Genomic DNA, 6,391 nt, shown 5'->3' on the forward strand with positions numbered 1-6,391 from the left:
CTTCCCATGGCCAAGAGCTATAGTCAACCAGCTGTGTGAGCCTCGGATCCGATCCCTTTTTCCGGGGCCTCGGCCACTGCCACCTTTTAATTATCTTCGAGACTTCGACGACCCCGGAGCGAGAGAGCTCTTTGTTAATTCGCTGCTTAGTGATTGGAGAGCGCGCAGGTGCACTGGTTAACTAAACTCGTGTTTGCATCCTCCAACCAATGGTTAGCTACTTAAATTTAGCTGTTAGAGATTCAAATAGGTCAACTAATGCAATAACTAATGATGCTCCAGCTAATTGAAACTATGTAATCATATTAGCTGATTAAACCCAGCTAATTCCAGTTAAAAATGTAAAAAGATCTTATTATCCTCGGTCCTTCTATCAAATTTCCCTGCCTGGACTTGTGGGTAAGGGCACCATGATCCATCCATGTTAACGATTAACAATTAGTTGATGGATCCAAACACATCCAGCTAATGACTAACAAACTAATAGCTAGCTAATAAAAACTATTATCAATTAACTAGCTAATCATTAACTAAGAAGGATCCAAACGAGATCTTAGAGCAACTCCAAAAACTCTCTATATCTTTCTGAATAGAGATTTTGATAGAAAAATACCCTACAACAGCTTTTCTAAGTGGTTATCTAAATGTAGCCATCCTCCATTCCGTATTTCTTGCTTGTAAAAAATAGATAACGAAAATAACTTTCTAGAGTGTACACAAGATATTGAAAAGCTGTTGGAGAGTGAAAATATATATAAAGTGACTTTTAGGCAGAAGGCTTTCCAAATAATATTCTATAGAGTGAAATTTAGAAAATTTAGAAAGATTTTTGGAGATGTTATAAGTTTGACGCATCGAGTTGCATGACGCCGGACAAAACCAGTCGGCGAGGCTCTTTAGTTTTAGAGCACCGCTGTAAATAACACATGCTAATGGCCAATGGCCAACGGCATGAGCTAGCGCATGAAAGCAACTAAACGCTGAGCGCCCGGCGTCCCTTGATCTTGATCAATGAGCTGGAACTTGGGTCTTGGGCTCTTGGCATACGCTCGGAAGTCTGAACTGGCACAGCAGCAGCACATGCCGGTTGCTGACCAAATCACTTTCATACCACGGCGAACTGGAAAAGGCTCTATATATAGCACTAGTACCCCAGATGATATAACAATTCTAATTTAATTAAATTATCTAGAATAGTTTACGTTGATAAACTATCGACAAGTATATGCATAAGTTGCTATCACCGCTGCACATGATTTTTCCGCTCATATAAATATCTTCAAAACGTATATAGTGTATACCTCATTTTGTTTTGTTGTCGAGCATCTCCATCAGATTTCTTATCCCTCTCCTCCATGTCAAAATACTGCTCTCGTAGTGATTGGATGTGCTCTAATAGATTGCTCATATTCATCGCCAAAAACCAAAGACCTATCATTTGGGAGATGAAAATCATCTCTAACAGACTAAAAAAACTAAGCTCCTCTCCCCTTAATGTAGGAGGACGTAACCCTCTCCCTATTGACGGTTAGTTTTGGAGATTGTTTTTAGTAGACTGCTGCAGATCCTTATAAACATAATAGTAGCTATTGGGGAGGGAGAGAGAAAATGTTTTGGTAATAGAGTATGAGTAATCCATTGGAGATGTTGTTGCCTGTGTATTCATGAATCATGCATGATGACGAGGTCCTGTGTTTGCTCATTTTTGCCGCCATTAGCAGGAGAACCCAGTACTCGGTCTGGCCGGACACATGCTTTTTTTCTATGCCACTTCGCTTTCTAGGCACCCGTAAAAGATTCGACTGATGATCCTTATATTTTCACTCTATTTCTTGTGTCATCTATAAAAATTTTGATCGATATCAGATTCATTGTCCCCCATTTTCCTATTTCTATAAGACTAATCAAAATATATTTTACACGCGTCATACTTTCATTGGAAGTGAGATTTTAAGGGGAAAAAACACTCAACCATCACCTAATTAATCACTGCATCTTCAACTGTGCCCCAAAAGTCAGCTCCCCATCCACAGCACCTGTTGCATACATCCTGCATGGGTATTGGCCCACCAATAATGGTGCAACTTTATGCAGGAGGGTCGCGTGAGGCTTTGATCAATAAGAGGAGAGAATGTAAGTTTTGATATAAAGCTGTCAAGTCTCAGCAACGTATGCTAAAGAGTAATGCCTGGAATGAAGTGAGTTTTTGCGCGTAATTCTCTACCAATCAAGCAACACTTTTGGTGCTAGATTTTGAAAATTTGTGTGGAAACATAATCCAGAAAGCATACCCAAAAGTTAATAGAGAACCACGATTTGATTTAAAGGATCGGGCATAAGAAAATCACATCCTTAACAAAGTATCACATATGGTGGCAAAAGTCTTTAGTTCAAGACCTTTAAACATCTCTTTTCGGAGATCTCTAATAGGTGATAAACTAAATGACTGGTATAATCTTGTAGCGAGACTTTTAAATGTAGACTTACAGGAAGGTTGAGATACCTTTAGTTGGTCCCTTTATGCTAACGGGTAATTTTCCATGCGCTCCATGTATAAACATTTGATTAATAATGGGGTAAGAGTCATAAAAGGAGATCTGGCGTGCCAAATTTGCGAGAACCGCCCAATTTAATATCATTTTAAGCGAACCGCCGGTCATTATCCTTAACATGAGAGCTAACACGCGCTCGCGCTAAGGGCGTGCCACGTGTTAACCCACATCTAAGTTATGGCGACTGTCGGTACATACAGACAGGGGTGCCACCTGCTAGGGTATCCAGGCCCTTAGCGTATCACCATACGTGATCTCCCCCTCGCCCTCTGGGTGACATGGCATACGGCCCGGGCCTGACAGCTGGGACCGTGGTCTCCGGACCCTCCCCGAGCTCTCTGAGGTTCGGGGCCTCCGCATGCCACGGAAGGCAAAGGAGTTCTCGGGTAGCCCCCGCGGACCTGGACTCCCGAGGGAGGTCCGGGGCCGCCGCGTGTGATGGCCGGCCCATCACGGGCCAGACCGCTCCAACCGGCCTCGGGGGCCCGGACCCCCCTCCCTCCGGGGAGGGGTCCGGTGCCGCCCCTGCGGAGGGAGCGAGGCTGGCCCTGCCACGTGCGTGTGGCACGAGGCCCTTCGCGGGTCTCCAGCCCACCTACCAGCATTTAATGCGGTAGCTGGGCCGGGTGCCCCCAAGTCAAAAGGAGTGGCCTGCCCCTGACACACGGGGCAGGTAGGCTGACACCACGGTAAGCCCGCCTGTTTCCAAGGTGGCGCGTCGTATCACCGTTACTGTGCGCAAGCGGCGTGCAGTCCCATCACCGCGCGGCGCGCAGCGTGATGATGGCCTGTAATAGGTAAGCTGAGGCGTGCGCTGCCACAGTGCGCGCGGAGGCAACGGCGCGGCGGGTCAGCACTGCCCCCACGCCTGTCACAGTCGCACCCAACAGTGGCAGCACAGCACCACTGTTGGGTAACACTGACAGCGGTCACTGTGCCTGCAGGACAGCACACGACCGTATCCGGGTTGTGGATACGCACACTATCTTCCCAACCGTGAAGGCTACAACGGGGAGCTGGAGATGGAGATCTCCATATCACTTAGAATAGGTTCCTGTTGGCCGGGCCCACCTGTCGGGGCCCCGCACAGTGTAAGCACTCCCCTTGGACTATAAAAGGGAGAGTGTACTCATTAGAGGACAGGTTTTGACACACACAAGTTCGTGCGGCTCTCCATTCAGGCTTACACAAGCAATACAACACCAAAGTGGACGTAGGGTGTTACGCTCCGGCGGCCCGAACCACTCTAAATCCTCGCGTCCTTCCTGTGTTCATCCGCACATCGATCGAGCGCTCCTAAGTCTCCTCCAAACCCATCCTTAACTAGGATTAGGCGGGTGCCAGAAGCGGGAAGAGACCGTGGAGGAGGAGCTGGCAGCCGGGCCACCTCCTCCGCCTCGCGGGCAGCCAGCCACTCTTCTTTCTTCGCCGCGGCTGCCGCCAGCTCTGCGACAGAGGCCTCTTGCGCCTTGACCGCTGCCGCTGCCTTCCTGGCCTAGGCGGCCAGCTCCAGGGCGGTCCGCTCCCTGTCCGCTGCCGCCAACATCTTCTCCTCTGCCGCGATCTGCCGCTCCAGGGCATCCGCTTCCCGCCGTGTGGCCGCCTTCTCCCATTGGAGCGCCGCCGCCTCCCGGTCGCAAGCCTCCTGCAGTTGCTCGTGCAGGAGCTCGCGCTCCAGCACGAGCTTGGCGCGCTCTTCGGCGTGGCGGGCGGAGGCAGACTTGATGCAGTTCCCCAGGCGGCGCTCCCAGTCGGAGAGCCGGAAATGCTCCGCCTCAAGCTTCTCCCATTCTCGGCAAATGCCAGCCTCCAGCTCCTCCTGAGCCTGCTGGCATTTGGCAAGGAGCCGGGGGAGGGGGATCTCCGTTGTGCTCGGGAGGAGGGGCCTTCCCAGCACCACCTCCGGTTCCTCCTCCTCCGCTGGTGGGGCGGCGGCGCTGGTAACCTCAGCGGCCTCCGGTGCCGCTCTCTCCGCCGCCTCCGCTGTCTCCGGCGCTGCAGCCTCTGCCGTGGCGGCGGCCCCCTCTACTGCCGGCTCAGCTGGAGAGGGCCCGAACTCGGCACCTGGCTCGGCTGCCGGTGCCTCGGTCGCCGCAGCGGGCCTGGCAGCCTCCTCCTGGGGGGCGGCTTCAGGTCGTGGCGGTGTGGTGGCCTCTGGCTCTGGACCTCTAGGTCCGGAGCCTTCTAGAGCTGTCTCGGACGGGGGACCTGCTGGAGCCGACGCCGAAGATTCCGGCGCTGGCTGGGGGCCGGATCCCCCGATCGGTGCCTCTGAAGATTGGGGCCTGCCGTGTCACCGATATGGTTAAGGTCCAGAAGTTAAGTGGGATAATGAAGAACTCTAAGAAGACTACTTACGTGAAGTCGAACCACTCCCATCGGCCCCGGGCGGCTGGGGGGACCTTCTTCCCTGCCGAGGACCCCCCGGACCTCTAGCGGGTGTCCCCAGCCACCGGTGCTTCTGGCGGCGGTGGTGGGGTCTATGGCCTGGGCTCGGATGATGGTGGTGGTGTCGCCGGCCGCCGTGTCAGGTGGTGGTGGTGGAGGAGTCTGCTGCCTCGGAGGAGGCCGTCGCGCCTCCTCCGGTCTTCTCTCTGGCTGTTGGCGCTGCGGTGGAGGTGGTGGAGCTCCGCTCCGCTCCTCCGCCCCCGCCGTCTTCTGGCGCTTGGGCGCCGGCTCCCCGACCAAGGAGCCATCACCACGCTGGAGCCTCCGGGACTTGCTCCCCTCGGCTTGACTCCTCTGTGCGGGCGCTGCCCCCGGGCCTCGTCGCCCCTTTGGGCCGGGGCAATACCCGCATTGTCCTTGTGCCGGTGCTCTGGCACCGGCGCCTTCTCTTTCCCTTTCCCGGCGGGAGCCAGACCTCCGGGTCCGGGCTCCCCGGGACCTTCGCTGGTGCGCTGCTGGCGGTCCGGAGTGGCGCCGGGGATTTCGAGCCCGCGATTGGGGTCGCCTCCCAACTGCCGGACCGCCAGGCCGCCCTCGTCCAGGGTCGGCATCGACGCCAGGATAGATGACCGCAGCGCCTGGTCCTCGCACAGGGCCTTGACCCCGCTCGGGAGGACCAGGGACTCTGGGCTGAACGCCTCGCTGGTCATCGCCCGGACCACCGCCTCTAGCTCCACTCTGGTGAAATTGGCGCCGGGCCCATGCGCGATCCTGCAGCAGTCATTTAGTCCCGTGTACATGTAGGCCATCCGGGACCGCTGCTGCAGGGGGGCGATCCGCCGCTTCAGGAAATCGCCTAGCACCATCATGGATGTCAGGCCGCTCCGTTGGAGATTCTTGACCCGATCAAGTACTGGGCTGAGCTCCTTCGGAATCGTCGGCTTGGCCTTCCATGTGCTCCGGTTGCTCTGGGGCGCGTCCGTTGGCAGCTCCAGGGGTCGTGGGGGTCAGCCACCGCGATGACCCAGCCTTCGCGCCAGTCCTCCCACTTGGAGCTGGAGAAGGCGGCAATGTAGGAGTTCGCCATCCCGTGCCGGAGCTTGAAGTAGTAAGCGCCGATCTCACGCTTGCACCTCCCGGTCCCGACCAAGGCATAGAAATGCCGGAAGATGGTGGTGCAGGGGCGCACCCCCACAAACATCTCCATAAAATGGGCGAAGACCGCCACGAGGAGGACGGAGTGGGGGGTGAGATGTTGGAGTTGGAGGCCGAACTCCTCCAAGAGCAGGAGGAAGAAGGAGGAGATCGGAGAAACCAACCCGCACATAATGTACGAGTTGAAGAGAACGAATTCCCCCACAGCAAGATCGCGGAAGGGAATCTTGCCGGCCCTAATCTTCCCGGCTAACGCCGGCGCGGTCCATCCAAGAAGGCGGCACACAGAGTTCAGC

The sequence above is a fragment of the Panicum hallii genome, chromosome 5 (genome assembly GCF_002211085.1).
Source record: "Panicum hallii strain FIL2 chromosome 5, PHallii_v3.1, whole genome shotgun sequence".
Classification (NCBI taxonomy): Eukaryota; Viridiplantae; Streptophyta; class Magnoliopsida; order Poales; family Poaceae; genus Panicum; species Panicum hallii.